Genomic DNA, 13,894 nt, shown 5'->3' with positions numbered 1-13,894 from the left:
TGTTAGTTGCACATGGATAGTCTCTGATGCTTGGTGCTTTGCCAGCAACCTGGAGGTGTGGGTATCTTTGATGAATATCAATACTCCCCCTCCTTTTGTGGTTTGGTACCAAGTTTTGGGGCTGAAAAGCATGGTATGAGGTATAACCTGGTAGTGCTGGGGTGCTCTCGGTAGCCCTGAACCCGGTATCTGTTACTGCACAGATATCGATATTCTCCATGCTAAGGAAAGTTTCAAGTGCATGCATCTTGAGGTTTAGACTCCTGGTGTTGAGTAGCATTACTCTTAGTTTCTTATCCCTTGTGATACCTATGAAGGTGGGTTTGTCATCTGAGCCTTGCCTAACACAAGCACTATGGGGGTAGCAAGAGCCTTTGCCAATATCTGAAAGCCCATGGGTGACAGGTGAAAGCTGTCCCTAGCAAAGCAGGTTGTTCAACAGAAGATGAGTATGTGAGGGTGTAGTGCCTGTGATTAGTTAGCAGTGGCATATGACTGCTCATGTGGACAAATGCCAGGTAAGTCATATGCAATGTGTCACAGGCAACATACATGTGAACAGGACAACCAGTGACATTCTGTCAAGTGAGACATGGACATACATATAGTAAGCTATGCAGATGTCACTAGGAGTCCACAGAAGCTCTGTAACTCTGCATTGCAGGTGGGATCAGTATTCCAGGGTAACCGCAAGCAAACATGCATGCAAACATAGCTACAGTAAGCAGGGCTGCATGTAGTCCATTGTACAACAAACAAGCTGTACCACTTCCAGTAGGTAACACTGCAAATATGCAGGCACTATGCACATGTACATTGAAATACACAGGTCAGATGGCTAGGGTCCAGTCTCAGTGCACACAAATGTACAGACCTTGTACCGTCAGGATGTTCAATAACTGGATGGAAACCCATGTGCTCATACCTGCAGTAATACACATGTCAAATAGCAGACACTGAGCATTCACTCAGTGGTTTCATACTTAGTAGGATGTATGCTACCTGGCCTGCCACCACAGTATCCCTGACATGTATGGGGACTCTCCCTCCTGTGACAGTTAGTTTTGTGTGTTGGGGCTGTCTAGCATTGTATGAGATGTGAGCTTGCAGTGCTACAGTGCTACTGTGTGTCCTGTACCAGTCGTGTAGTACTGCACACATATCAACATCCTCAAACATCTGCATTGCAGAGTCCAGTGTGGGCAACATGCCACTTGCAGTTTACATGTCCATCATTGCGTATTAATACTTTCATTACCTTATTCCCTGTGCTACCAATGTATGTAGCCTTCTGTTGACATCCTTACCACCAGTATGCCAACATGTGCAGATGATACACTATGGTACTTACCATGGGTGTAAACAACAGTACATGACAATCATACCCTTACTGCATCAGGCATGCTGTGATATACCCACAATTATATCAGCACACAGTACTGTTAACAACATACTATTACTACATGTCTATGTAGTCACCCTGTGCATCAGCAACATGTTAACCTGTACCTGCACTGATGTTACAGATTGCAGGAGGTGCACAGTTTCATCATATGCACAGGGTGTGAACTTGGTATGCCTGAGTCAGCCACCGATACCACCAATTGGCATGTATGTGTATGTGTGTTGGTGAGGGACAGCAGTACAAGGTGGGGCAATGTTGATGCAGTGTGTGCGTGTATGCGGTAGCCCTAGGTGTTGTCAGTTCACATGTGTGTATGGATGCACACAGTTCCACCTCATGGCTGCCATATACTGGTGTTTGTAGAGAGCCACAGACTGTACCTGCCAGGTCATACAGATCAGTGTCTCTGGCCATGGACACAGTACCTGTGCCTTGCAGGGGTGCTACGGACCGTATCCAGTACCAACCCAGACTGGGTACTGTCATCAGAAGCAGGTGTTTGTTGACTGGACACAGATCCCTATCGGGCCTGGCCAGATCCACGTACACATGGTCTCCTGGGGCGGTCTGATGACAGCACAGACCCAGCATTGCTGGGGCTGCTGCTGCCACTATGGGGGTGGCCATGGCCTTGTTGTCATCCGCGACGACTGCCAGCTGCTGCTGTTGCTGGCATATGCCCACGTCGACCCCTCAACCGTCCACCATCGACCAGGCTCATGGACATGTAGTTGTGGAACTGGTCTAATATGTCCCCACAACGTCTGTCTATGACATTGGTGAAATTACGGATGGCAGCCGCAATGTCACACATACTGTCAGTCATGGCTGTGCGACATGCTGTCAGCTCCCTCAGACCCTGTCTGGTGTACCATTCCATATGTGACTGTGCCTGCATGACAGTCCGAAACATAGCTGAGGTTATAAGACCTCTGTGGGCACGTCTGACAGGGGCAGTACGCCCACGGATGCTCCCACGAGAACCCCTGGACATCTGTCTGTGTGGTACCATCTCAAGGCCATGCCCATGGCTACTGTGTGGGGAAGCATGTGCCACAGATACCACATTACCCTGGTCAATGCCCACTGTATGCTGTCCATCACCTAGGGACATTGGTGACAAAGGGTGTATTGGCAGGATAACTGTGCGCATTGATGGGGTTGACAGCTGTGTACTGTCAATTGGCTGACCAATGATGGGCCTTGGCATACCTTCCTGTGCCATTACATAGATGTCATCATTATCAGTACCCATGGCTCCTGATTCAGGTTCCCTGCTGCAGGACACCAGAGCAGCACCAGAACCTGTGGGAGGGAAACAGAAAACACAGTTTACAATGTCTACACAATATCACCAGTGATGCACACATCCACGCATGCACAGGTCCACACATGCACAGGTGCACACGTGCACATTTGCACACATGCACACATGCACACAGTTGCACACAGTTGTACACTACTCAGTATGCGAGATATCAACACATAGACACAGACACACCTGCATGCATACACAGAGCAGTACTTAGTGAGCCTAATATTACTATTACTATCAAGACTATTAAAGGTATTGTTAATGCACACTCACCAGCGTGGATAGGCTGCATTGCTGTTACACCGGAGGGACCTGCAGAAGTGAGGAAACTAATGTCAGTGGGCACAACTGTGCCATTGTTACTGAGTATGATACAGGTCAGTAGTACAACCGTCGCCTTTCACAGGTCAGCTGCTGATATTGAGGATATCACACTTGCACATTAAATACTGTGATGACAGCTACAAACCAAGGACACACCTCACACATGCATTAACTACCAGTGTACACAACAGTCAACTATACATATGGCATATTACCTGCACACTCATAGTCTTGCTGCTGCGTGGCACCAGCCTCCATCATAATGCATGTCTGCTGCTGCTGTTGTTGTTGTTGGCGGACTGGAGCCACTACACTCATGAGTAGTCCCTCCAGTCTGGTGAGTGGGGGATGTGTAGCCACCCCACCACCTGTGGCGACCTGTTGCCTGTGGATATCCGACGCACGCTGACGGACATGTCTGATTAAATCACTGCAGTGATGTCGTACCTGCTCATATGTCCTATTATGCGTGCCTATGTCATTTACCCGACGGATCAGGTCTTGCCACAGTGCAGCCCTCTCCTGCTGATTCTGGCTGGTGCGGGGAAAAGAGTATTGCATAATCCCGCACCAGGTTCTGGTGTATCTACTCATCCTCAGCTGCGGAGTAAGCTGGATTTCTTGGGTGAGCCATGTTCCTGAAAAAGGAAATAACATGATATCAGCAATATATGTCAGCAGAATTTGGCACACATACTACACATGCTACTCGACTGTTATGATACGACATATCTCACATATATAGCATCTATCTGTCTATTGGTGGATACACATGTAAATGGCCAGGTATCAGTGCTCAGCCAGCAACAGTACCTGGCACACTCCATACGACATACTACCAAACCCCAGCAGTCAAAACACTGATTCAGGTCCAGAGCACCTCCTCACTCTGGGGGTTTGTATCTAGGTACTGTATGGGCTACATCATCAACTACTGTGAGCTGACCAAAAACTAATTGCCCTGGATATACATATCCCACTTCCACCACCAGCACAAACGACTATAGTGAATAACATTGCAAATGCAAATGTTACACTTTGTAACAGTGACATGGTATCCTTTCAGCCCACTGGACCAGTGGAAGACACAACCCACAATGCTGACCCCTTCACAAATGATTTCTACGGACATCTCCGAGAATTCATGGATCATGCAATCCCATATATGACCAAGACACACTCCACAAAGGGACAGCATCCTGTCTGGTGGACCCCAGCCATAGACAGATTGTATTACAAAAGATGGAAGCTACTGCAAGACAGAGCATAATTCCATAAAGGGAAGGCATGTCTGAGCAGCACTAGTAAGGATCTATTTTCCCTCCTACAAACATCCATGGGCAACTTTGAGAGGGAAATCAACAGGGACACTATAGATAACCACAAGGCCTTCTTCAGTTATGTTAGCAACCTGGTCAGAATCCCTCCACTATGCTCATAGTACACAACAACAAATAATTCACTGAACCCACACATATTGGCAACATTGTGGCAGACAGGTTCAGTGCAGGTTTCACCCCTCCCTCTCCCCCAAAATACGACATAGTTATCCCAGCTGACTGTAACCTCCCTGTCATCAGAGATGTCCAGGTGAGAGCCGCCCTCAGGAAAGCAGAATACACAACATGAATGGGGCCTGATGGTATCCCTGGTTGCATGCCACATGAACTCCAAGAGGAGCTAAACACACATATAGAAGTGCTATGTAACACTAGCCTGACTACAGGATATGTACCTGTACACTGGTGCACAGCAGCAGTGGTTCCACTCCACGAAGGAGGCACCTCTACATACCAAAACAATACAATACAACACAATACAATACATTACAATACAATACTATACAATATGGTATAGCCCCTGGGACTGCAGCAGCATACTGTTCTGCTACCCTGACCATTGTGACACATGTGGTGTGATGGTACCTGCTGCTGTCAAACAGTTACACAGGGTGACTCATATGGCATATTACCTATCTGACTAACATTCAGCAGGGGTATGTGTGACATGTACTTATGGGAAGTCTTGCTTCTTAACACTGTGTGGTTTATTGCAGAGTATGTCGTATCTGTGGATAGGAACCTTTACCTCCACATGTGCTCTCTATTGCAGTGGCATGGACGACACACAGCAGTCAGTTAGGTTGTGGATGGTGTGAGGTGTTACTATGGATGTTGGACATCTGTCATGGGTGTGACCTATGTATGTAAATCCAGGAGTGATAACCTCTATGTGGGTAGTATGTGTGTACTCTGTGGTGTTGTCAGTCACTGTGCATTGGTAATGTATTTGAGTGCATTGTCACAGTGTTGTAAATATCACTGTGTCCTTCTCCATATCTGTAGCTGTCATGTGAGGTACATACCATGGCAGCCATTATGTGGTGTGGAGGGGTACACTGACCTACATGTCCATAGCTGACACACCATGTCTGCTGACACATACCATGTGCAGGTATTCCAGGAATAGTGTGCCACTGTGAATATCATTGGGGGGACTATTGTACACATTTATGACCCTGTTCACCCCTGACACATGCAGTGGTGGGCAGCCAATCACATATCTGGTGGTTACTGGTGTAGGTGATTTGACATGGGCTATGGTACTCCAGTTTTGACACTGGTGTTCACTCCATGCCTTTGTCACCAGGCACCTGTCGCAATACATCTGTACACATGTGCCTCACTCAGAATATGTATACATCTCTCTCTCTCTCTATATATATATATATATATATGTATATAGATATATCTATATGTAGATATATACATATATATATATATATATATATATATATATATATGTCTGTATACATAGACAGAGAGGGGGTGAGAGTGACAGAGGGGGTGGGACGGGGTGTTGAGGTCGTCATATACAGTCATACCTGTAGATAGTCAGATCTGTCTGTCTGTGTATATGTATCTACATATATCTAGATCTGTATGTGTGTATTACATATATATGTTTGTACATATTCTATCTACATCTGTCTATGTATTCCTACATCTCTCTCTATGTATGTATACATATATATATATATATATATATATATATATATATATATATACATATGATAGATAGGTATATCAACATGTTTGTTTACCATATATACACACACTAACATACTGCTAAACATACATAACTGTGAAACCTACTTTGTACATTGCACTACAACCTACATTCAACCTACATTGATATGTGCACATAGATGCTCTCACATACAAATGTATGTACAGCCTTCACTGATAGTTGCTGTATGTCCCCTGCCCTTTGCACATCTTCATATACATATGGATACAGACCAATGACACATATGGAGGGTTCACAGTATGTAGGCTTTTATAGTATTACTTTACATTACCTGTGTTTGTCACAGCTGCTTGTGTTGCCGTCTGGTTTTGTGTCCTGCTGCTCCATTTGCCAGTTGTCAGCTTTCAGGTGGCTGTTGCTGACCATTTTTGTTTGTGTATGTTTAATTTTGTTTTTCTCTCTCTCTCTCTGTCTGTCTGTCTCTCACTTCCTCCTCAGGGTGAAATGAAAGTATTGCATGTGTGGACTGGGAGTGCAGCATGTTTTTGTAGGTACCTGCATATGTCCATGTGATGGCCTCTGCACCAATTGTTTGCCAGCATTTGCTAATTGCATGCAGCCAGTTGTGTACTGATTGCAGTTCTCACTGTGATTTCAGAACAGTGCTATAAAAAGGTATGTGAGATAGGCATAGCCCAGGAACGGCCTTAGGTCAACTGGTGCCCTAGGCAAAAGGGCTCCATGGCACCCCCACCACACCACCCGGTGCCCCCATCCTGGTCTACCTACACCAAATAAGTACTGGAAAAGTGCCCCTACAAGAGTGGCGCCCTAGGCAGCCACCTAGTTAGCCTATGCCTAAAGCCGGCTATGGCGTAGCCCTTTCAGATTTTAAGGGCGGGGAACATGCTGGTATGCTGTGGACACTGTTCTGTGAGTGTAAAGGTTGGTATCTCTCTCATATTTCTGGTTGTGTTGTAGACTAACATTTCTCCATTAATTTCTCCAGTTTCCTGTACTAACTGTGTATGTACACTGACACCTACAATTACTACTACTACTACTGTTAATGTGTGTTTTTGTGCTTTCCTGTGGGACATGAGGTGTGTATAGCAGTGGCTCTTGCACTTTGTTGCTATGGCTTCAATATTTGCCCTTTACAGTCACTACTTGTATGCCTGCTAGGTGTCCTGACTGTAGTCTGCTGCTGTGGCTTTTCTATTTTCTATGTACATTCACACCTTGGAATTAGGGTTACCACCTGTCCCACTTTGCGAGGGACAGTCCCTCTTTGGGCAGTTGTGTCCTGAGAAAAAATCTTAAAAATGGCAAATGTCCTGAGATTTTAGGACAAAATTATGTCCTATATTTTATGTAATAGTTGCATAAAACAGTTATTCTGTATCTAAAATACCTAAATGTTATAAGAAATAGAATAAGCAACTAAAATGCTACAAGAATAAGCATTTATTTAGGCAAAAAAGTTAAGTTCTATCCTTTGTACTGACCGTGGGTATGTGTCAGCCTGTAAAATCTGATGTTTGTACCGAAAATATCCCACTTTTTTCCCATTTGAAAAGGTGGCAACCCTACTTGGAATGCTTGCTATATCTGCTAGGGTGTTACAGCATGCAGTGTGGTCTGGCCATGGTGTGGGCTGTGACATTTATTAGGGTATTTGAGTATGCTGCTGAGCAGGCCCCAGAGACTCTCAGGTGCATCTGTTATCTGCCTCATGGAATGGTACATATCAATGGGGTACACCCATTAAGTTGCCTGGCATGCTGCAGTTGTGACTGTGGGATAGCATGATCATATGTATTACTACACTTTTTCTGCCATGCAAGTGGTGGATACTTTCAGGACTTCATAGTTACCATTGCATGTGTTGTAACACCTTTCTGCCTACTGTTTGTAGATTTCACATGGAGTCTGTGGGGCATCCCTGTAACTCAGTCACTGTTGCTATGTCTAGGCTCTTAACTATTCAAATATGGTGGTGTCAGACCTCCCATATGTACAAATATTTGCATGTTGTCCACATTTCTGCCTCATATTTTGGTCAATATCTCATGCACAGCTTTTTCTGGCAAATCACTCTGGGCTCAGGTCAGAATATAATGACAAACATTTAAGTTTCAGACTTCATACCCTTCCAAACATCCCACAAAATGCAGAACCCGTGACTCTCTGAACTGTCTAAGTTTGTTGTAACATTATTTTTAATGTTTCCCTGGTTTTGGCCCTTTGCTCCACATATTTTATTACTTGGTCCGGATGTGTTCCTGTAACAGGCTGTGGGGTATGGGCAGTGATTATCCTGCTGTGAGTATGTGGGGCTTGCAAGGTCCTACAGTGACATTATTACCTACTAGCTACCAACTAGCATGGCTGTTTCTGTTCACACACCACTATTCTAGAAATCCACTAGATTTGACAGTAAATATACATGACATGCTTTGTGTACTACACATCCTATATTCCCTTTACATTCATTCCTACTATTACATGATATATTTATTTTAGCACAATGTTCGTTTATAAGAGTCATGGCTTAGTGGTAAGTCATGCAGACTACTGTTTCCAAGGTCCTGGGTTCGGGACTCGCAGTGGGATTTTATTTTGCTTTTGAACTGACTACAGGACCTGTCAATCACAGTGACTAAGGCACTTTTAAGCAGTTGTAACCGGGTCTGCTTTGGTTTGTGCGGAGCTCCCGCATGCGCACTGGCGTTCAGCTCCGCGCACACCCACTTACAACCGCTTAACAGTGCTTACTCTTGCGCACACCCGCGCTATTTTCTTTGAAAGAAATGAAAATGGGGAGACAGGAAAGTGGTGAAAAAGGGGTCACAAAGAGGGTAAGACAGTAGGGAAACAAGCTTGGGATTTGCAGGAGGGATGTAGATAAGGTCCATAGCTGCCCATTTCTTCATCAGCAACAGCTGTGCATATGTTTGTAATTTGGTGTGACATTTGAAACCTTCCACCCCTGAGAGAGGTGTCAGGACAACAATAATACTTGTTGTACAGCCAGTTGTAATTGATAGTTTCCATGTCCAGGAGACATGTGTGCGGAATGGGCAGCTATGTATGGGGTGTAATTTTTTTGTGGGTACAGAGTGCCCTTTTTTTTTTTTTTTTTTTTTTTTTCAGGTGAGAGTGGTATGTCAGGTGAAGGAAGTCGGTATAGCTGGGGAGGTAGGTTGGGTAGGTCAACAGACAAGACAAACAAGACGCATACAGAGCGGATTATGACACGTGGGGGGGGTTACACAATTGACGGGGATGGAGGTTTGGATATCCAGAGCCCATGAGCCCACAGATGGCAACAGTGTAACTGATATCCCCACCCATAGGCAGTTGCCACTGTTCCTTCACTGCCCAGGATGGGGCTGTGCTGGGGGCTGTGTAGGCAAGGCAACAGGTATGCCCGTAGGTTGTGCCACCTGGGCCTCAAGCTGGCGTAGGGGCCCGAGAACAGAGTCCTGGATCTCTCTACGCACCACAGTCCGGACGCTATGAAGGGTGAGTGGTGGTTTTCCTCCGGCCACACTTGCAGAGGGGGGACGAGCCCCATCCCCTGCAGCGCTTCCACCCACAGGTGACACAGGGCCACCGGAGGAGGGTCCAGACTGGGCACTAGTGCCAGGTGCACTCGCCAGCTGAGGTGGGAGAGGTGGGTCCGCTGGAACCCGCCTTCCCAAACGTCCTATGTTTTGCATTATGTCATGACAGTTTTGGTTAGTAACATATAATACCATTCACAATTAGTTGTAACAGCATGCATTAGTATTCCCATTAACCAAACACCCAGATATTCACACCATTGAACAGCAAGCATAACACATGCATAATTTGAACAACAATACACAGTCCAACAACATGCAGGGTTGATTGATGGCAACAGGCCATCAGGTTTGGATGTATGAACAGGGCAGATGCATCAACGGACATGCAAATATATATGACCCAACAGGACAAACGTCCAGGGGTGTTAATTGTGATTGCACATACCATTTTCATGTGGAATGGATTATATGTGGTTATAGGGTGGGGTGAAGAAAATATTATTAACAACTTCGAATACCAATATATATGCTGTACATTTCTAATAGCTACAGTTATATACACACACTACTGTTCTAACTACAGTTTCCTATATGATAACTACTTCAATTTGGTGATAGGACTGTTACTGCTACATCAATATACATTTTATTGTTCTTCATATACATTCATATCTGGATTTGTTCAGCTACATCATCCTGCTACATTTGCTTTATATGGCTATAGACAACTGTGGATGTTTGGTATGTCAGACAATCATACTATCTGCATATTGCAGACTGTGAGCAACATATCCAGATTTTGGGATACATATTCCAGCTGCAGCAACACTTTGAACAGCTTTTGTTGTTTGTTTTTGCTTCTCATATGCATTTCATTCTGTACTGACTGCAGTATACTTTATTCAGGAGTTATTACTACTTTATTGCTGGATTCATAACTCTTTCTCACACTCTCTCACTTGTTTTATTTTTACAATTCAGGATGGTACTTACTTCTAGGCTTTATTGACATGTTTTACCTGTAGTTATTACAATCCTTTCCAACAGTCTCACTTCTGTCGTGTTTCAGTATTTCAACAGGGATATATTTCACACATGTGTTTTACTTAGCTTCTGCAGCTGTACTTTTCAGCCTGCTGCAGGTTGTGTACTATTATATTACAGGTGGGACATCTTTATTTCAGACTTTATTTCAGACATTTTCATTTTTCTGTTTGGATTACATACTGCAACACACTTTTGTAATCAAGCAATACCTGCAAACACTCTTACACTTGTTACTTGCACATTCTATTACTTAGTGACTACACTGCACTCTTTTGCTAACTGTCATACTTTTATATTTCTTTAGAGTTACTAGGAGAGGATTACTGACCTGCCTGGTGGCGCAACCGCACCAGCCTATCACCATAGGCTCTGCGGTTCGCAGAATGGACACCTGCAGTTTGTAATATAAATGAAGTAATATTGGAATACACATCTCCATAATATCAGCTAGTTTAATTTCTTACATACATAATTAAATGTAACTTACTCAGTAGTGGGGCGTTGGGCATTTGCCGGGCCTCCTGGATCCAAAGGTTCAATTGGTCCTGCTTGCGTCTCTTCAGGTCCGCATGGTGGTGACGAACCTGCTCACCAGTCCTTGGAATCCCTGTGGCACTGGTGAGATCATGAGCCAACCGGTCCCACGCCTCAGCCCTATATGCTCCCCACAGGACCTGGCCCTGCATGAGTTGGGCCTCATGATTGTGGAGTAGGAGCCAGACCATGTATCTGGACTCCAACGCCCCACCTCTGTGCTCGAAAGCAACTACCCTCACCTACTCCACTCATGGCTGCAAGTCAGTTCTACAATCATTTATGCTGTGTATTCCCGCCTATGGGGCTTATATATGCCGTTTTTCCCACATATATCTGTGATTGGCCATTTTGTAATTGTATTAACTTCACAGAACCTGCTTTGTCATGCTCCACTTTGTATTCATTCCTATATATTTGCTATTTCTGCATTTCTAGATACTGCTGTCATGGTTTAGTGGTTCAGTACCTTGACTATGGTGCATAGTATCCTGGGTTCAAACCTGGCCACCGCTTTTTATTTTTTATGACTGTCTAGACAGGCTGAGGGATGTGTCTGTGTAAAGGCAGTTTTGATACAGCTTGCTCAACGTTGCCCGGTGGTTAGCTTGATGGTGCGGTGCGCAGCTCCGCACAAACAGGGTGCACTGGTTTAAGCTTCATTTGGCTATCAGCACCCATATTACGCTCAGCTCAGCTAGCGGCACACAGTCTCAGAGTGTTAAACCAGTGCTCACCTATGGGCACTCATTTTGCACCTGTTGAACCACTGCTCACCTATGGGCACTTTGACTCAACTTGTTAGACTGTTGCTCAGCTATGGGCACATCTGACATTTTTTTTTTTTTTTTTATTATCTCACATTACTTCAAAATATATGGCCCATTTCATTACATTTTACATAAAATCTAATTTTATATGTGTACATATATGTCAGGGACTTGTTTTGTGCTTATTTCACAAAAAAAAAAATTGATGATGTGGGGGCTCGAACCATGCCTGCCTGCTCTTCAGCTGACATCTCTACCGCTACACTATTACTTCTTGGCTGACTTTGCATATTTAGTTCTTATATCCTTTTCCACTGACTGCTAACTGTAGCTAAGCTACAGGCACGCCCGCGCAAACGAGCGCACTAACGGGCAAACATCTTTACGGTTTAAAAAAAATATATAAAAATATGTTCATTTATATATTTTATGTTCATAGTCTGTGGGGGCATGTGTTGTGTTGTGTTTATTCACATTTCCATGGCCTCTGTCGTGGGTGTTTACTTTCGGCAATTTTACTCTTCTGGGGGCGTGTCCGCTTGCAGGGCTTGGCCTATGGACACACCCCCTACTGTCTTCCATGGACCATGTAACCCTTAGGTGTGATTCAGCATGCCCTCATGCATATGCATGATATGCTGACATCACACCGTTTAACTGCAGCCTCTGTGTAAGCCTTCTATCTCTTACACGGAGGCTTCGTGAATCCTTGCCAGACATTAATACAGCATGCTACATGCTTTACTGGACATTTGTGTACACCTGCTATACTTGTAGGATGCTGACATCACCAGACTTTCCAAAGAAGAATGCAACTCCTTCATTGTGTCTGCAGTCTACAAAAAGGCCTCTCCTCTCAAAGGATGTGACACACATACACAACACCCTCCATACACACACATTCAGCATTTGCAGGTTTCAAACGTCTACCGAACTATGTTATGACACTACAGACACAGACATTAACACAGTGTACTATATACTTTATTGGGCATTTTTCTACACCTGCTATACTTGTAGGATGCTGACATCACCAGACTTTCCAAAGAAGAATATAACTCCTTCATTGTGTCTACAGTCTACAAAAAGGCCACTCCTCCCAAAGGATGTGACATACACACACATTCATCATTTGCAGGTTTCAAACCTCTACCGAACTATGTTATGACACTACAGACAGACATTAACATGGCGTACTATATACTTTACTGGGCATTTTTCTACACCTGCTATACTTGTAGGATGCTGACATCACCAGACTTTCCAAAGAAGAATATAACTCCTTCATTGTGTCTACAGTCTACAAAAAGGCCACTCCTCTCAAAGGATGTGACACACATACACAACACCCTCCATACACACACATTCAGCATTTGCAGGTTTAAACGTCTACCGAACTATGTTATGACACTACAGACACAGACATTAACACGGCGTACTATATACTTTACTGGGCATTTTTCTACACCTGCTATACTTGTAGGATGCTGACATCACCAGACTTTCCAAAGAAGAATATAACTCCTTCATTGTGTCTACAGTCTACAAAAAGGCCACGCCTCTCAAAGGATGTGACACACATACACAACACCCTCCATACACACACATTCAGCATTTGCAGGTTTCAAACGTCTACCGAACTATGTTATGACACTACAGACACAGACATTAACACGGCGTACTATATACTTTACTGGGCATTTTTCTACACCTGCTATGTAGGATGCTGACATCACCAGACTTTCCAAAGAAGAATATAACTCCTTCATTGTGTCTGCCGTCTACAAAAAGGCCACGCCTCTCAAAGGATGTGACACACATACACAACACCCCCCATAGAGACACATTCAGCATTTGCAGGTTTCAAACGTCTACCGAACTATGTTATGACACTACA

This window comes from Protopterus annectens, chromosome 2.part1 (assembly GCF_019279795.1).
Source record: "Protopterus annectens isolate FY-2018-M chromosome 2.part1, PAN1.0, whole genome shotgun sequence".
Lineage (NCBI taxonomy): Eukaryota > Metazoa > Chordata > Ceratodontiformes > Protopteridae > Protopterus > Protopterus annectens.
This window is presented reverse-complemented; position numbering follows the sequence as displayed.